Genomic DNA, 20117 nt, shown 5'->3' with positions numbered 1-20117 from the left:
GGAATGAAGACAAGGGAAGATAATTGAAAGTACCAGTGCACTAGTTATGTTGCATATATCTAATGTAATTAGTATTAATAAGCTGTCAGTCAGAAGATGTAGTTGTTAAAAGGCAGTTTCAATGGGGGAAAATTATAATTGAACTCCTCCATGTATTTGTCTGTATTATTTATTCTCTTGTTTTTTCAGTTCACTGCCACAGGTTCGTGTTTGGCAGAAGTGAAATTGAAGAAGTAAACAGAGTTTTTTTGTTGATTAACTAGGAAAAAAAAAAACTTCTGTTGTTCTGAGCAGGGCCAGCCATAGGAGGGAGGCTCAGGGATGGTCAGGGGGTCAGTTCTGCACCTGGTTCTCACTCAAACCACAATGTTTGCAAGCTACAACTTTGCATTAATTCTATTTTGATATATACACTTGTTCCTGTGGTACCTGGCATGGTGCTGCTGCTCCTTCATTCCCTACTAATTCTCTACTCACTCCAGATGCTCTGTCTCATGATTTAACACTGCAGTTCCTAAAGCTGGTCAAACCACGTGCACTGAATAACATTCAATAATTCCCTTCTTTTTTTTTTAATTTTTCAATTGTCTGCAAGCAGTTTACAGTGTTTCCCAAAGCATCTGTAATGAGAAATTAGTCACTAAATATTTTATACAAATAGTTATTTAGGCTGTATCTTGATCACAAGCACTTTGCTGTGGATTCAGCTGGGACAGAAGGATTTGGATTGGATTTGTACTTCTGGCTGTAAATTGGCCACGTGGATACATCTCTCTTTCTCATTACAACATTGGGGTATTCCAGGCTCCAACATTCCCAGTAAAAGTTAGATTAGCTCTGATTGCTCTGGAATATCCCCAGTACATCACCTGCACTGGAAAAGCTACATAAAAATATCCCATCCCTGTTTTACAGAGTCTGATGTGACTCTGGCTGCATGGAGGGAGAAATCCTCAATTTTATCCCCAATGCCAATAAACCTGGACAGAGAGCCTCACTCAGGTCAGTTTAGACAGGAGGAAGTTCTGTGACACTGGCACAGGTTGCCCAGAGAGGTGAAGCCTCATCCCTAGAAACATCCAGGGTCTGGATGAGGCTCTCAGTGACCTGATCCAGCTGAAGATGTCCCTGCTCATGGCAAGGGGTTGGATTAGAATGTTCTCTCCATCCTTTAGATGTTCTCTCCAGCCCATTCTGTGATTCCACGTGCCTGGCTCCTCCAGGAGCTGCTCCAGCTCAGCCCCCTGCCTCCCACCACTCCTCACATCCCAGTGGAGCACTGGGAGTTAACATTAACACCAGGAATTTCTCTTCTGTGTTTCCCATAAATAAGAAATGCTGCCTTTTTTTTCTTTTTTTTTTTTTTTTGTTCACCTGCTGAATTTAAGGAATCTGTAAGTCATAACTGTAAGTCATAAACCCTTGGCAGCTTGGCACACTGCAACCCATTTTCCATTCTGATTTTGTACAATCCCAGAGGGAGTAACTGAGGGGCTGGAATAGCTCCCATCAGCTCCTGGTATCAAAGTGAAAAATTCCTGGACTGGTACCACCAAATGAGGGACAGGAGACATTTTCTGACTCAGGCTACTAAGGGAAAAAAATCGATCTTAGAAGACATGAGGAAGAAAAACAGGAGCTGGGACATTACCAGAGCCCTGTTCCGGTGTCCAACACCCTGCCCTGTGTGGTAGCCAAGGTGGGGCTGCAGAGAGGCCAAACTGGCCTGGGCAGAGCCCATCTCTCTAGTTTGGAGTGCTGTGGCTGGAGGTTTTTTTGGGAAATGCAGTTTGTGCTGTAACTGTGATTGATTGTGACTGTTTGCTGCAGTGGCTCCACGGTGTGGATTGAGAGAGGCTCCATCCATCTGCACCTTCCTGGGATGCCTCAAACCCCATCAGACCCAAAGCCACACACTACAAATGAACTGCTGGAGCTATTTGGGACCTCCCTCTGGTGGCTCCTTCCTTTCCTCCTCCTCCAGCCAGGCTCCAAGGATAAAATACAGGATTCTGGTGTTTTTAAGGACAAGGAGGACAGAAGGGGAATCAATGTCCTTTCAAAGCTTCCCTCCTTTTCAGGATGGAATATTTGCAAGGAGCTTTGGACAGGGAGAGTTTGTGGTCATTAAATGGCTTGTCCCAAAATTTCAAAAAGAGGATCCAGCTGAGGCACAGCTTGGCTCATTTTTGGGATGCTTGGCTGCTCCTCATCCTCCCCATCCCTGGGGGAACCCCTGATAGAACAAGAGACTCCCAGAGACTCCCCAAAAACTGCTGGGGCTCCTCTCAAACCATTGCTGATACAGGAGCTGACCCCACCCCTGGAGCCACAAATCCAACCCATTTTCCAAGCTGCTTATTTACATGGGGACAAAAATGTTTTTCTCCCAGCCAGGTTTTCTTGTGTCAGTTGTTCAACATGTTCCTGTGGTTTTTTCCCTCCCTTTCTTATTACCTTTTCTGAGAGTAAAGACATTGCAGATGGGCATCAAACTGTGCAAAATGTAAATTATGATTGGGTAGAGTCAGAACATAAAAAAATAAGTTATTTGGATGCCTTTTTTTTTTTTTTTCCTAAGGACCACAGCACATATGGCATGCTAAAAAAATGTCTCGTGTTCATTAAGGCTAAATGAGACAGGTTAGAGAATCATGGGCACCAAATGGAAAACTTGGGGAAAAAAATGCTGGCTGGCAACTCATTCTGCTGATAATATTTTTTGGATGTTTCCCTCCTGCCCTCTCTCCCTCATTTTTTTTCAAACTGCAAGGACATTTTTGCAAATATTTCACAAATATCTGATGGCTGTTGCTTAGGAATCTCTCCTCCCCGCTGTGCCTTCCTCATTTGAAGGTCATAATCCTCAGTTTGTGAAATCATAATTATCTCGCTAGCCAGCAACTCTGATGTCACAAATGGAGGATTATGATGACTTCAATGAAAAAAGCAGCAGCAGGAGAAAATGAACTCAGCCACCAAAAGCTTGTTTTCCTCCCCACCCCTCCAAAAAAAATAAAAAAAAGGATACAGCTGAGAAAAATATCAGCAGAATGATCTCCAAATAGACTATTTTCTGCATGGCATCAGTGCCTCTTTCAGAATATGAGGTTAATTTCTACCTTGTGCCACTTTAATGCAGACTTCCACTTTATTTTAACACATAGAAGATCTTACATTTAATGTAATAGCAGAATCTTGCTACTTCTTGTGGAGCTCATACAGACACCTCAGAGTTCTTCCATAAAAATGAAACAAGCCTCCCTGTAGCTCTCAGGAAAATAAAATGGCCAAGATTCACCACAAGGTCACCTAAACCCAGGGCTTTACTACTGCCAGAAAATTTGCTGCTATATCAAAAAATATGACAAATAAACACTGTCAGATTAATAAAGTATTTAGTGGCCAACTCTCCTTATTGCTTTTTATTAAGCATCCCACTCACTGACTTATTCAGTGACAACTTCTCTCCCCAAATATCACAGAATCCAAAATGGGTTGGGTTGGAGGGGACCTTAAGGGCCTTTTAGTTCTGACCCCCCTGCCATGTGCAAGGAAACTTCCACCAGAAAGGGACTGAATCTTCCACTAAAAATGGGAGAGACAGACCATGGCAGAGCTGGGACCTGCCTGATGCATTTCCCAGACCAGAAGACACATAAATCCCAGACATTATTCAGTTGTTGGAAACAACTGGGATGGCAGCACTGATTTTCCTCCAGGACAGATGCTCTGGGAACGTGATTCAGCAATTCTGAGTGTCATTATTTTGAATAAAGCTATCAATGTTCCTCCTGAGGAGTTTGGAATACAAGAAGATTTCTACTGTCACTATAAACGCTAGTGAGTGTCTCCTGGGCTTCACATAATGTACATTTCAATGTTCCTGCCTGCTTGAATGAGACGTTAAAAGAGCTATACTCTGAATTACTGATGTTTTATAAAAATATGAACTAATAGTGCAATGATATGATTCTTCCCATTGCTGCTCTCCACGTGCAAAAGCAGCAGTGCACTGAGACCAACCACAAATCTGGGAAATGCAGAGGGATGAGAGCAAAAGCCCTGAATGCTGGAGGTTTGGGGGTAAAAAAAATGCAATTCCCTGCTCATAACCGTGTTCCTTGGCACTGGCACTGGGCTGTGTAACTTGGAGGGGAGTAAGTGGCAGCAATTTCATCCTCACAGAGGAGGTGCCTTCCAAGGGCATCTCACAGCAACAGCATCCTCAACTTCCTGGCTGCAGAATGTGCTGGTGGAGGGGAGAGCACTGGGGGAAATAAAAGCACAACAGCTGTAGTGCCACAGGCCCCTGGCCCACGGAATGTGTCAGGAGAGAGCTGTGCACACCCACCCTTCTCAATCATTAGGAACAACATATGGTGGGTTGGTGCTCGTGCTGCCTTTCCCTGCCTGCCCTGTTCCTGCTCAAGGTGTAAGTAAATTAGGAGAGAGGAATGCTGCACACGTGAGCAGAGAACTGCAGGGAACGACCAGATGGGGTCAGGAGGATGTGTAAATTCTGTGCTGCCACATCTTCATCAATTCTAAAAGCTCCAAAGGCACTGAAAAATTATTCAGTTTTGTGTTCATGTGGTCAAAACCTTCCTGTGCTTTTTGTCTGTTCTCACATCACTGCCATCATTGGTCATAAACTCCCAAATCACAGAGCACAAGACCACAATGTTTACAAACTGGGATGGCTCATCCAACCCTGAGAGCATCCCACAACCTCCCTCTGTGCATTCACAACACAGAGCTTTGTGAAATCAGCCAAAATCCAAATTGCTGCCTTTGAGACAGCCAAACCAGAGTCAGACAAACAGCCTGGACTGTGCAGGGTGGCTCACAGGTGTCCAGGAGTGGGAGATGGGTCCTGAAAACACCTGGGGAGCTCAGCAGGAGCCGAGCCACTGAGGATGGCATCAGGAAAAAACACAGGGATGGCATGGGGCAGGAGTCCAGACAGAGGCACGGGCTCAGAGCACTGCACAGACATCAGCTGAGGCAGGGGTGGTGCCAGGATCTGGGGACAGCAGCACCAGGATCCGTGGGGCGCTGGGAACGCTGCGGCTCGCATGGGACGTGCACGGGAAAAAAGAGCAAAGTTTTCCATGCACCTCTGTCAAAAGCAGGATGGTGAATTTCTCCTGACATTTAGACTGCTTTTGATGCTGTGAAAGGTGGCACTAGAAATGCCAGTGCTGCCAGAGGAGCTGGGGATGGTGACAGGAGCTGCTGCACAAGCGACTCAGCGCGAGAGCTCGGAAGTGGCTCAGGATTTGGTGTCACAAGTGTGGAGTTAACCTTTGTCACCTCCATGTTCAGCTGATTTCCCCCTTTAATGAAGCAGCTTGATTTATGTATGAGTCATTTGCCTTCATAAGAAATTTATTAAATTATCATCTCTTTTCCCCCCCTCCAGATCTGTCACTTGGAAGGTGTTAATTGGCGTTTGAACCTGCGTGTCACCAAAGGAGCTCAAACAACCCCACGTGTTCCCTGCTCCAGGGACAGGAAACATTTCCCTCTTTCCAGGACAAGGAAAAATCCTGGTGCTGCCTCTGGATACTGGAGGTTATTTTCAGTCCCTGGATGACACAAGGCTTGACAAGAACTGGGGAGCAGCACAACCTCGGTGACTGCAATGGGATCTGGCTCCAGAGCTCCATCTCGGTTCAGCAAACAAGAAATCCCAGGAATTCAGTGAGGACCAACTCCATGGCTGATGTCAGACATGTTTCAGTACACTGCTGAATCAGATCCTAATCCCCCACTCCCTTGGCATCCCAAAACATGAAAACAATACAACCATGCCAAGAATATGCTATCAAAATAATTGCTTTTAGTTTAAAAAACTAAGTTGTAAAACACCCACAGAGTTGCAATTGGTCTTAATCTCTCTGCAAATGTCATTTTACATTAGACCCGTGTTCTTCATTCACAATTTGAATCAAAAAAGTACTTCTGTTTTAATTAGTTTTATAAATTTGCTGAGCTAAATGAATACAGCAGTAAAATCAAAACTGCAGAAAATGTGTGTAATCTCAGCAAACGGCGTTACTTCTGGAACAAATTGTAAACCTAAAAATTAATTAATTAAATTTATTAATTAAAATAATTTGAATTAAATTATTTGATTAAAACTATTTGAATTGCCAAGACATGAAAACTGTGAATTAAGCTGCCACAGAAAAGCTACAGCTCATTTTAATAAACTGCAATAGCCCCAGCTACAAAATTCTCTGCTGCAGAGAAATCAGCTCTGTGTGGAGACAAGCAGTTCCCACATGGCCAAAGAGAGTGGATGAGTTTTAAATTCATTCTGTGACATCAACTGGAGACTTTTGTTCTAGATGATAATCTCAGTTTTCTCAAAACCCATTACAGTCAAAGTACAACTTAAACTACACTTTTCTTCCTTGTGATGGCTCAGTGTCAAAGCACTGTGAGTGATGGATTAGCAATATTTGATTTCAGCTTCCAGGGCATTAATAATCATGGGAAATAGCTCTTATAAGCAGGGTTTCCTTGCCCACTGGCTGCTCTGCAGATTGCTAGGACAAAACCAACCTATAAATGCAGAAATTGTGTTTCAGTACAGCTCTGCCAGCTGGCCACACCATTATGCACATAATTCCTTCTGCTTGGGCTTCTCAGTAGGAAAAAAACCCAAAATCCTAAATTGAATGCATCTTAGGAATATCAATTTAATTAAGAGGATGACAAGAGGAGATAAAGGCAGGAGGGTGTTTATTACCAGAATAAATTTCTACCTGCACTGCACTGATACACCTGTGCCCATGTATTGGTGTGTTCTAGTGGAAAAAACCTGTGCTGTGTCGTGGAGCACAACCACAGGTACCTGTGAGAGCTGAGCAAAGGAGACAGAAATCTCACTCTGAGCTGCAGGAAAGGGAACAGATGGTGCAAACATTCACACACACACACATATTCACACTTTTTCATGACACAAGGTTATTTCCATGCTTAAAAGGGTTATGGCTGGGGTTAGTCATCCTGGATTCTCCACTAAAGTTGCCTGGGAAAGGACTGCAGCAGGTGAGGAGCTGTGGTGGAGCAGGGGATGAGCCCTGCACAAACTCAGACACACCAGTGCTTCTCTGCAGCTCACTGAGCACTTCCTTGCACATCTCCAGAGCCCCACAGACCCCATGGAGCTGGTGGCACCAGCATGGCCCCACACACACAAACAGCAGCCCAGCACCCACAGATGCTTTATTTAAGAACATGTATGCAGACAGTTCTCTAGAAAGCACACTCTATAAATAAAACATGCTTAATAACCCAAGAAAACCAAACAAAATAAATAAACCATGCTACTGACTGGCAACCTCCTCTGCAGAAGAATCTGTAAAACACTTTCCAGGGTTTGCAAAGTGCCTGCCTGCAAAATATTTTGCATGATACAGTGCTATTCCTTAAGCAGCTGTGATGGTCCCCATGGTGCAGCAGCTGACAAACTCTCTGCTGGACAGCTCTCCTGCTCTGCAGCCAAGCCAGCTCAAACATCAGCTGGAGTCAGTGCTCCATTTCATAACTGCAAGGCATGATTTATTAGAAGAAAATCACTGTGACTGTGTTTTCCCAGTGCTGGGAGTCAGTTGTGAGGTCAGGAATGCCAGCCCAGCCTGTGCCAGCTCACTGCCCAGCCTGGCAGATTCCCTACAGACCATTAAGGGAAGCAGGGAAGCATGGAGGGCTGAGTGATGTTCTCACAGCTTTATATTTCACTTCTGGATGCTCCTCTCACCTGCAGAAAGGGGTGACATGAGTCACACTGAGGTCTGAGCTTATTCTGGGTTTATTTCCAGCTTTGAAGCCATCCCAACCTGTGCTGATGCTGGGAGTTATCAGGTAGCACTCCTGCTCCTTCCTACTGTGAGGAAAAGGGTGGGAGGTGGGGAAGGGGGTAAATGTGTGGTCCCAGGCAGGAGGAGGATGTCCCCCTGGGATGCAGGACAAGTGAAGTTTGCTGAAACCCCTCTGAAACTGCTCTAATAAGGCTCTGCAGCTGCCTCTGGAACGGGGCTTCAACTGCCCTGTGTGGGTGGGAGGCTCATTCCTATAGGAAGGGCTGGCAGGATTGAAGCCAAGTTTGTAGGAGGTGATTTCCAGAGTCAATTTGTTCTTCTCTGCCCCTTTTTATTCTCTGTGTAAAGCTGAGCAGGCAGGAGAAGAACCAAATCCAATTCAACATCACCTAATTTTTCTCAGGACAGAAACTCCCTTTCATAAAAAAAAAAGAAATCCCTTGTAATTCCATCCCTGCTGCAATCTGGTGAATTAGCAGAATGGATTCTGGATGGAAAACTCCTGCTCTGGAGTGAGCCCTCACTGCTGGCTCCTTGCTGTGCACTGCTCACAGCTTGCCTTGTCTCACAGCCAGAACTGCTGCCGGATCTTTTTGTCCGGCTCTCCCCAGAACTCAGCCACTCTGGAGCTGGATCTGTAAGTGCCAACAGGTGGGAAGGGGTGTGGGGAGGGAGAGGCTGCCAGGGTGCTCCAAAGGACCATCTGTGTGGGCAGGGAATGCACAGTCCCAGCCAAGGACACGGGAACATCTGTCTGCCTGCAGCTCTTCACCTACCGCAAAGGTCACGCACGGCCGCCGTGCCAGCTGTGCCAGGCACGATTTAACACTGAACACCCCAGAAGCAGCCTGTGGGGACAGATTGGTGTTGTCTTTAGCCATTTTAAAGACAGAAAATCCTGCCTAATTGGAAGCTGGAGTGCCCTCCCACTTCCCCCCACACAGGAGGTGTTACTGGGGTCAATCAGGTGTTTATTTGATGAGAATTTCCCTTGTTGGGTGCAGGACGCCACTCCACACAGCAGTGGTTCATACTATGTGCTCTTTATAATCTTGAGATTATAAATTTTGGGATTATACAAGCAGCCAGATTTCCCAACAACAATATTAAAGCAGGGAGTTTAATACTATTAACACACTACCAACCACACTTACAAATCCAGAGTAACCCAGAGACAACAATTTCCCCCACGCTCCTCATGGATTTTGCTATGAATAAACAAAAGTTTTCCACTCTGCACTTTCCCTTTCCAAGACTGCTGCCACCTCTGACATTTTTTATATTCCTCTGAGGAACTAGTGACAACATTTTTCCTGTCTTTACCAGCAACCAAAGCAGCAGCTACAGGGGACTCCTGCAATCCTCAGCCATGTGAGCACAGAGGTGTTTCCCAGGTGGGAAGCTGTTCAGTTACCTCTCTGGTCTAACAGAACCTGGAAGGTTTGGGTCCTTTTTTATGTTTGAACATCATGCTCTGTAAACGTGTTTTGTTAACGCTTTATGGCCTTTCTAGGGAACATTTGCAGGAGGTACCACCTAAGGAACAGCACCTTCATCTCAGAGTCAGGCTCTTCATGTGACATTTTTTAATTCCCAAAAGCAGCACTTTTACACTCACTTCTATGAGGCTTTTTGATGTCTGTTTGTAACTCTCTGCCTTCCAGGTTCCCTCCTATCCCTCATCCCCAACGCGCTGCCACCGCGGCTGGCACGGCCCCACCAGGCTCTGCTTTCCAGGGTTTGTTTTTTGCACCAGCCATGGTAAATGAGGCTGGTGTGACAGGCCAGTGGCTGGATAATGAGTTCATCCTCCAGCCCCACCGAGAGCAGGGTACTTCCCTCCCCATCTGTTCTCGCGGCTCTGGGAGCGCCTTTGCAAAGAGAGCCCGGCGGAGCTGCTGATGTGCTCTAGAGCCTGGGTTGATGGTCCCTGCAAAGCTTCCTCAGCCAAAAAATGGGAAGAGACAGAGCTCTGGGATTACTTCAGAGCCGTTGCTGGAAATGATTAAACTGGAGAAAAAAAATATTTTAAAAATCAGGAGGAATAACGCCTCCAGAGGGCTGAAGCAAATCTTGAGCACACACATTGCACAGGCACAGAGCTGTCCCTTGGCCACCTCTATTTCCTGCAGGTTTTCTGAGAGAAATAAAAGCTCCAGGAAAAGTCACAGGTCTGTAAACAGAAGTGGTCAAAAGTCAAAGCAAAGATCTAGAAAAACTAGAAGAAGAAATGACGCTTTAAAAAACCAAGGCAGGAAGTTTATCCAACCTTGACTGAAACTGGCACACCTGACCTCAAAAAGGGAAAAAAACCAGCTAAAAAGCCTAGGTGCCATCTGTAAATATTTTTAGATCTTCATTTTGGATAAGGGATAAATAAAAAGTGATGGGGTGTTGTTCTATTTGAATAATGAGTAATTTAATGAAGATAATGTGGGCTCTGTAATTTCCCACCTCCTCAGTACAAAAGTGTGGCAGTAAATGACTGACAACACCATATTTCAAATTGCCTTTAAAAAAAATTCCCTTTGTTTTTAAACACATTGTCCCACAGAAGGTGCTGCTGGTTGACATGAACAAGGGGCAGATGTGAGTGATTCATGAATGCCTTGAGGCTGAAGGTCAGGAGAACATCCTCCCTCACATCCAACAGGACATTGTACCAATGAACTCTCAGGGTTAGCTGGGATATGAGCCAGCTATTAGCACAGAGCTTGCTCCAGGTAAATCCTTCCACAGCTGCCTATTATCCCCATCACATTATTCCTCCTGGCAGAGGCAGCACTGTCCATATAGATCACAGGTGCAATCCTGTATGGAAATCCTATTTAGCTGTGCAATACATTACTGTCTTCTCCCTGGCTGTGCTAATGTCTGAATTAAACTGCAATATCTCATGGCTGGAACCTTTCTTTAATTCATACTGAAGACCCCTCACACAATCTATGTGCTGGACAAAGTAGTAAATTCACCTTAACATCTTTATGCTTTCCCATAGTCTTTAAATCATTCATATCCAGACTTTCTGTGTGTTCTGGATCGGGTGGAAATGCTTCTAGCACATAACTTTTCCATTAATGGTTTTGGGGAATGAACTCTTTGCAGGGGAAGCTCTGTCCTTTAATCACTGGGAGAAGGAGCAATGCAGGATGAGTCTGGAGAAGGCCCTGGGCTCTGAGCCATCCTGGGGTGAGGTCCCTCTGAAGAGTGGCCCTGAATGCATCCCTAGGGGACAGCACACACTGCAGATGGCTGCTGGGGCTGGCATCTCACCAGTGTGCTTCCCCTGTGTGGGCAAAGACTGGGAAACTCCCCTTTCTGTCCCAAGATGGGCTTCTCTCTAGCACCAAATGCAATTATTCACCAAGACTTAATAAAACCTTGAAAGCAAGCTCAAGAACAGGCTCCCCTGCATCATCTGCAGCACAACAGAGCTCCAGGAAACCAAAGGCTCACTGCACTGTACCTAATTTGTGAGGCATCTTCCAAAATCTTCATTGAGACACAGCAGGTGAAAAGCACTTTTAGGTACAGCAAAACACATTAAAGGATTTAGCAGAGCTCTCTAAAATTCAGAGAAAGATTTTCCTGTGCAAGGACTCTGCATAGCAAGACACTGCAGCTTTAGGGTGGTGATGACACTGACTGTCTCTTTTTCTGCCCTTTTCTCCATGAGTTCCTTTTTTTTCCACCTATCCAACCCAGAGCAAGGTTCCATAATCACTGCCACAGAAGGTGAAGGAGAGAGGAGGTTGTTGTACTGTGAAGTCCTCAAGCTGAATTTAATCAATGTATTTATCCAGGACATAAAACCCCCACTGTGGGCAAAAGCCTCTCTGCTTTTTTGGGAGTTTACATGGACACTTCTGGAGCCACCTGCCACCACAGACCTGGAACTGCCACACCAAGAGCTGGCAGAGGCAAACTTCTCCTTTAGAGACTCCAGCTCCCTGCATGCCTGGGAGAAGGGACTGTACCAGCAGCTATATCCAAAATTCTCATGGCTTCTTTCAGCCAAATATTATTTCCAGTCTTGTAGTGCCAAGGAACATTTTGTTGAAATTACAGAAAGTTGCTTTTGAAATAGGAAAACACTGCAGGCAAATGTAAGCAAGGTGCAACAGCACAGTGCCACTCTGAGTATTGCATCCTTAGGTATTCCAAATTTCTGGCCTGAGTCCAGCCTCTCAAAGACAATGAGTTCTCCCCAGTGCCCTGTGTTACCCCAGGTGTCTCCCTGATTCTGAGCCTGCTCTGAGAGGGTTTGTCCTCCTGCAGTGCTCTCCAGCTGCTCCCAGCTTCTGCCTCCAGCCTCTGACCTTTTGAAAGCTACCTGGGAAATCCCACATTTGGTAAGAGACTTTTTAAAGCAAACAGTTTACATATGATTAATTCTTCCTGTAGACCTCAAAAAAACCTCCTTCCTGATTAACAAAGGTCACTGAATCTCAAAAGTTAATGGCAGACACTTCAAATATATTACAACACTCCTCTAAAAAAATTTAGTAGAGCAAAACTGGGTTTGTCTAGAGAAAAAAGAAGGCAAGAAACTGGGTAGGTACAAACTGGAAAACTGATAGAGGAGCAGCTGTGGGTTAATCTCAAGAGCTGGAGAGGAATAAGGCAGGACCTCTTGCCAGAGCAACCCCAGATAGAGATAAATAAATGTATAAATAAATAAATGTACATCCTAACTGAGCACTGCTGGAGCTCCTGCTGGGGTCACTGGGCACTGGGATATTCTCTGAGTGCTTTGAGGCTGCACTTTCCCTATGAAAGACCCTATGAAAACACAAAGAGGGAATCCTCAATCATCTTCCTGCACATTCCCATCATACCATTCTCTATAAGGCAGCCATGACTTTGCTACCCTGACTGATCCATAATTCATAACTATTATCCATGCTCAATAATTACAGTGTTAATATTTGGGTAATTAGAAGTACCTTTCTCCAGCAGAGCTCAGCCTGTGCCACTGAATAATGCACAATTTAAGTGTTTATGAATAAAACTGTTCTCTCCTCTTTCTTTTCCTTCCCCATTCATACCTCCAAAATGTTTTCAAAATGTTAGTGAAAAGAGGAATTTGAAGAGGGAATCTCATTACTTCAAGGCAGAATTAAAAAATTATGAGATGCATAATGCCCAATTTATCAATCAAAGCAAACTCTGCAGTACAGACACACTGAAAGCCCTTCACTCTCTAATCACTAATAGGTAACACTATCAAATTCAGCCCTACACTCTATTAGAATTGCAGTAGAAAAGCACTTAGTGTAATGCCCAAAGACAGCTCACCAAATACTGCTCACTTGGCTCACAGACAAGGCTGAAGTGTTAATTATTTGAAAGCCTCCTTAACCAGTGTGCTTTATCAATATGCCCAGAAAATGAAATAAAGTACCTGCACACAATTTCTGTAGATTAAAAATAAAAAGATCTAACTTGTATTCAGCACAAAACCTGTGACTTTTCCCCCCAGATTTGTGAATTACCCGCGGATGTGTCGCTGTCCCAGCTGCAGAGTCCATCATCTCCCTGTTGCAAACAGCAGCAATCATTTCCATTCCTTCTTTCTGACCACATTAATTTCAGGCTTGCTTGTAGCAGAATTTTTTTTATGTCCTCATTTCCTAATTCCTCATTCTCCCATCAGTCTTCCAAGCACCACCAATGTACAGTGCTGGCAGGGCAGTGATGAACTTCATCCAATCTTCTCTCTCAGTTTTGCCTTCTTGCCTTGACCCCCTCCGAGGACAGGACAGGCAAAGACACCAAACCTTCATGACCACATCCAGTGCTCATGTCCTCTCTTTTCATGTTGTTTTCACCCTCAAACTTCAGATTTCCTAAGGTTTTCTCACTGTCCAGAGTAAATATCACCAAGAGAGCATTGCTGTAAAGCACCCAGAGCTGGAGCTGCACCCAGCTGCAGGCAGCAGCACAGTTGTGACAGGGGATGTAGCAAACACCGAGTTTACACACAGACAGAGACACTGTGAGCTGGTGACAAGTAGTACAAAGACTTATTTGATGCAAAGACAGAATGACTGCATTGCTTATGTCAAAAAAAGATCAGTGGAAGCATAACAACAGAGCATTCTGCATGCTACACACACCGCATAAAGCACAAAAAATACTCTTTATGTTTCCTGCGCTTTTCTAGCCTGCTTTCTCAGGAAAAAAACAAGAGTTGTGCAATTGTTCTGTCACTCATTGCTTCCCCAAATAACTTTTGAACCTGTTGGCTGATCTCAGGTTTGACAGATAGGCTGAGGTCGCAATGGGATCACATTCCTGTCAGATGCGTGAAAATAATAGAGACACAAACCGGTGCCTTTGCTGAGCTGCCCCCCGTGCCGTGCCTGCCTCTGCCCTGAACCTCAGGGGTACCAATTAGCCCACGAGCTGGAGCAGCTCTGTGGAGCAGGGAACAGCTGGGGGAATGCTTGCTTACATCCTCACACAATGCTCCCAGCAAAAACATCGGTGCGCCACGAGAGGAAGGCTCAGAGCTCCAACCACAGCACACAGCGGGGTGAGAGCTCAGACCCATCTTCCTCCAAGCTCAGAAATGCACAGCAGAACCCCAGAATGCCCGTGCTCCCAGCCCAAGCTGGCCTTGATGTGTTTGGTGCTTACTTTGTCCTCAAACCCCAAGTCACTGATGGTGTGTGAGCTCCCACGTTGATGCCAATGCCCCAAGAACTGCCCTGTCCTCCCAAAGCTCACCAATAAATGGCATTTCCTTCCTCACCCTCCCCTCAGAGCTGCAAACAGCAATTCAACCTCTGAGCTCCTAAAGCACATGTGCATTTTCTTGTTGGCATCACCAAAAAAATGAGAGAAGCGTTGCCTGGCAAAGAGTAAGAGTTCTGTTCAGTTTTAAGGGGATGTGTATGACAGGGAAGCTACAGGACTCTCATTCTAATAGCCAATGCTGCTAATTAAAACTGTTTTGGAAGATCAGCAGCCAGCATATAAATCACCCCTCTATATGCTATAAATAAGAGGCAGATACGGAATTGAATAGCTCCCATTTGTCAAGGGAATGAAGAGATTTGATTGTGTCTTTTTGAATAATAAATCCAGACATACCTAGCAGGGCACGGAGAGTTGCTCCAAGTGTCTCTTTTATCAAACAACAATGATTATATTATAGGGTTTGCATTATGGACCATCATCCATTTCTCTTGTTTTCTCATTTATTGCTGACATCCTCCCTCCCAGATGAAACGTGTTGCTCTGCACAGAATGTGTTCATGCAAAGATCTCAGGAGCCAGGCAGCAGCAAACACTTCTGAGTCTTCTGATGCAGTGTGCACCTACCAGGATGTATCACAGGGCAGAGGGAGTTTTGTAGGGAAACTGAGCTGTGGGAGCCTAAATACACAGGTTTTTCAACCTAAATACACAGGTTTTTCACCCCAAATACACAGGTTTTTCAACCTAAATACACAGGTTTTTCACCCTACCCTTTTTTACACAGTGCTTCTAAAGGACACTCAAAATGCACTGGGTATCAGACACAGGAGAGTCAAATCATTCTTATTGGCAATTTATGCAAAACAATGCAGAGAACCAGAAAAAAAGTCCTGAACATCATCTTATCACTTCACTGAACAATGGAAACTCCAAAGGCATCCACATACAAGAAGCAGATTCTTAAAAATAATAATAATAATAATGATAATACCTTGCTCCTGTGTGGAAATCTCTTTTCAACCATGAACACTACATTCCACTCACAGCCATGTCTTTCTCACTGGAAAAGAAAACAAACAAATGGCACCAATTAGAAAAGGGTATTTATTAATGCTAAGTTCAGAGTAGCTTCAAATTTTGCACACGCACTCATAAAATAGAAGATTTAGGATTCCCTGTCACACGGAAGGCTGCAGAAGGTTAATTGAGTTCACTGCAGAAGTATCATTACCTCTATAACACACCCAAGGAAAAAAGCACAGCAGCCAGGTTACAAAGATAGATTTATTTTAAGCCTTTGAAACTATTTGTCAAAGTTTTGCCCTCTAACAGGGTGAGGATTCCTCTCGCTTTGTCCCGAAATTCCAGTGCAGCTGAACAGCAACTTCCACAGCATTTCCTCCACTGTGCATTTCACACCTTCCCACGAAGAGATGCCCTTGTCCCACCCACTGACAGAGACAGAGAGCATCTATTCCCATTTTCCCAAAGGAAAAACATTCTCTGGGATGGACCCCAGGATTTCCTCTGCCCTGCTGAAGGAGCAGCTGCTGGCTGGAAGAGTGAAACCAGAAATTCCCATGGGCTGTGCCTTTATCTTTGCTTCTGCTGGGGCTTAAAGTGGGGAGAAACAAGGGGAAAACTTTGGGAATATCAGTGGGATAAACAGCATCCCTGTGGCCTGCTCCTCATCTGCTCAGGCTGGCAAAGCTCTGACCTGTGCTTGTTTTACCACCAGTAACTGCACACCGGGATGGTTCCATTATTTTGAGGTTATGTTTGCCAATAAAAAGGAGAAGACAGCTGAAAGAATTTGATGGCTACACAATTATTTTGAAATCCCAGCCTTGTGCTGACCTGGCTGTGGAGTTTCTGAGTCCAAAAATTGTCCCAGGCCATGGCTCCCATGTCACCAACTCTGCCAAGACTTTGCAGTCACTGCTGGGTGCCTGGTGATGCCACAGAGCTGCTGCAGAGCAATTCATGCAGGCACAGAGCACAGAAAAACAGATGGGACTCGGAGCACAAAGAGGATAAAACATCATTTTAACAAAATCCATTTGTTCGGATGACCCGAACTTGAAATTAAGGTGTTAAAACGCAAGACAAAGAGGATTTCTGATTGGCAGCCGGTGATGTCAGCGCTGTGCCAATTACAGAGGGAATTCATGTGGCTGCCTTTAAAAAGAAATAATTCCCTCTCTGATACAGCAGTAAGACACTGCAGACAGCCCATTTGCAGGGGATTACACGGCACTTCTCAGGTAGTTAAAGTCACTGAGCCTTTTGACCTTGTGCCTCCTAACACTACCGGAGGCACAATCACCCAGGGACACGCTGCTTGTCATGTGTGTCTTATTGCTCAAACAAAACCCAGCCACCCAGCAACCTGAGCCTGCCACCCCAGGCTCTTTGGCGATGAATTATTACGCCGAAACAACGCGAACATAATAAACAGCACTATTTATTAGCTTATCCTGCGATTTCAGAGATGACTAAACAGACTGAAAAAGCAGAGGAAGGCTGTGCCAGGGTGGAGTGAAAGCATTTCTCAGGTCACTGCCTTAAACACAGATATTTTGTGCTACCACGATGCTGGAGCAAGGTGAGTAAATCTTTGCACGCTGCAATCTTGAAGGGGCTGGAATTAATCGTCCCTCCAGATGGGATCCGAGCTCACTCACTGCCACAACGTTCAGCATGTAATGAACACCAGGCAAGGTGAAAATTGATATCAAGAGCACTTCTAAGAGCTAAAAAGTTAACACCTAAATTGGAAATCAATATATGCTGTAAGTATTGATCAGCAGAACAGAAATCCTCAGGTTTTCTGCCTCTGCTGAGTGGCTGCTGTTGGAGGTTGAGCTGGAATTTCGCTGAAACACCTCACTTTAACAGCTATTTATAAAAAAAATCACAAAACAACCCAACCTTATGCCGTATGGAGTGATTGTCTAACCCTTCCACAAGTGCATCCATGCAGAACAACCAGGAATGTGCCCAGCCAGATGCCAGCAGTGACTTTTTTACCATCCCTTAATTTTTGAAGTCACTCTTTTGTCCTCAAGACACACAGAAGCAGCCAGGGCTGAGGAGGGAGCAGCACCTTTGAGGAGGATGGATGGCCTTTGGAGCAGGATGGGAAGGGCACATCTGTACCTGGTGATGGAGCAGATTTTGAGCTTGCTGAGGGCAGGTCTCACCTCTGCAGTGCAGCTCACAGCTCTTCCTGCTGTGCTGCACAAAGGCAGCTCTGCTGCTCCGGGCTGGGCACTCTGCACAGAGCCCTGCTCTGGAGGGACACAGCTCCCTGGGTCGGGTGAAGAGCATCCCATGCTGTGGGTCTGCTCAAAGCAAGCTTCTCAGACACGCTGATGAGTCAAAGAGCTGTGAAAAACAAATGTCTCATTGTTCCAGTCCTCCAGCCTGCGAGGAAGCAGGAATTTCTGTGCTCTACATCAAAGAAACACTTGACCCTATGTGATCAATTCCTCCTCCTAATTATTGCGAGCTGAAAGACCTGAACTTCTGCGAAGTCTCCCAGGTGAAAAGGGGCAAGAATATCTCAGGAAAGGTTAGAAAATCCGTGCATTTCTATAAATATTTGTTGGTCTGCATTCCTTTAACTTTGCATGATTAAATACAGCCTGCTTCTGTTCTTCCACTTTATCCTCCGGGGAAATTTATCATCAAAATTATTGTACAGCATTCATTACTCTAGCCTCATTTAAAACCTTGCCCTACTTATTATTTAGGCTGAAAAAAAAAATGTTGCTTTGTATAGTATTTCCTATAATAGTCTCAATCATTACATTTAAAAGATTGCTGTAAGGCAGCTTAGCCTGCATTAGAGGAAAATAAAGTGGGATGCCATAGTTAAGTGTTACAGTTCTAATTCAGCTTTTGTCTCCCAAATCATAACAATGCAATGTTTCAGTTCATTAAAAGGCTCTCGCTGCTCATTAGCATCCAGGACTTCACCCTTGGATTTCAAAGGGACGTCCAGTGGGTCTTCTCCAGCTCAAAAAGTGGAAGGGAAAGGCAGAGGGATGGGAAGGGATGAAAGGGATGCAGGAGGCTCCATCAGTTCAGAGATGGGGCTGTCTTTTAAATCAGTGGTGCAGGGAACACACTCAGCTGTGACAGGGCAACAGGGAATGCAAACAAATTATGTTTGTTTAACCCTTACTCAAAATTTCTGTTTGGGACAGAGAGACAGACATGGCTCTTGAAAAGAAACAAATGCAGTGTTTAAATGGAAGGCAAAAAATTCACTTAAATCCCAGTAAGTGCTACATGAAGCCTCTTAATTTGTGCTCCTTCAATGAGACTGCTCTGATGCTGAGTGCCACTGCTGGCCTTTTAGATAACACTGAATACGTGTTTGTCTAACCCTACAGTGCTTCTGGAAAAGCACAGCTGGTCCTGCACTGCAGACCCTGCTGGGGAGGTGATCAGGGAAAAAACATCTCCTCCCCATCAGCAGCCCCACCAAGATTCCTCCTGCATGGGCTGCAGAACCAAAGACTTGTTTGGCCACATCAAAATCAAACTGAACCACAGGGTGAGCCAAAGTGATTAATTTACACAGAACATTTTTTGCTGGTTAAGTCATGTATTTACTGTTTAGGTTGTTCTGTCTTTCCTCACTGCCTTCCCTGGACCTGACTGACCTCAATGGCTTTTTGCTACCCCAGACCTGGCTACCCTCCCCTCTCTTCTCCATCCCAAATCAAAAACCTGATACAGGATTTAGGAACACACAAGGAACCCCTGGTTTAACCCCCTGTGACAGTGAAAATTCCCCAGTTATTCCTAATCTTCATTTCAGGTTTTGATTCCTGGCTCTACTTTTCCCTTTCACCCACCCACCTTGTCTTTCTGACTGTTTTCTACAAGGGGCCTTGCAAAGACCTTTCAGCATCGTAAATAAATGAGATAAGCCAGTTCCTCTCTCTTCCTTTCCTATTGACAAGTTCAAAGACTTCTAAGAGATTAAGAGAAAAAACTGCAAGTGACCTGCTGGGTCATCAAGCCTAGGCTTTCCCTATCACTTCCAGCCATATCCTACACTACCTTTCTACTGGATAAGCCTGATCTTATCAGCATCTCCCAAATGTTTTCTTTTTTTTTTTTTTCCTTATCATTTGAACCAGTTTACGAGGTACAAATGAAAGGCTTAGTGGTCTGTAACTCCCTGGATCATTTTCTTCCTGGTGTCACCAGAAGGCATCTTGTCCTTTCTATCCATGGAGAACACACATTCCTCATCACCCATGGGAAGGGAAAAAGAGGTGAGTTTTGGTGGAAGGAAGGGAAGGTGGAGTTAATGCTCATACAAGGTGTACTGCCATCTCTGGTGCATGCAAACTGGTGGAAAAATGAAAATTCCTATTTTATCATAGAATCACAGAATGGTTTAGGTTGGAAGGAACCTCAAAAGTCATTCAGTTCCAACCCCCCTGTCACAGGCAGGGACACCTTCCACTGGAGAGAGTGGTCAAGGGAGGGATCAATACTTTCCTTGGCTATTATTTCATCATTAGACTTCACAGATAAATAAATATTATTTTCTTT

General features: G+C 44.8%; 1 protein-coding gene across 14 annotated transcripts in view; it reads right to left on the bottom strand.

The window, feature by feature from the left end:
* The window catches only part of DAB1 (DAB adaptor protein 1), a 408913-nt gene that overhangs the window by 199344 nt on the left and 189452 nt on the right, over positions 1-20117 (bottom strand). For 12 of the 14 annotated variants that reach the window (XM_033068085.2, XM_033068083.2, XM_033068091.2 and 9 more), the window contains one exon: positions 15532-15600. The gene's annotated coding sequence lies outside the window, so the exon portion shown is untranslated. Of the gene's footprint in view, positions 1-13330; positions 13806-15531; positions 15601-20117 lie in introns of those variants that run through there. The other 2 variants (XM_033068086.2, XM_033068084.2) reach the window with 1 other exon arrangement.

The sequence above is a fragment of the Catharus ustulatus genome, chromosome 9 (assembly GCF_009819885.2).
Source record: "Catharus ustulatus isolate bCatUst1 chromosome 9, bCatUst1.pri.v2, whole genome shotgun sequence".
Taxonomy (NCBI): Eukaryota; Metazoa; Chordata; class Aves; order Passeriformes; family Turdidae; genus Catharus; species Catharus ustulatus.
This window is presented reverse-complemented; position numbering and strand designations above follow the sequence as displayed.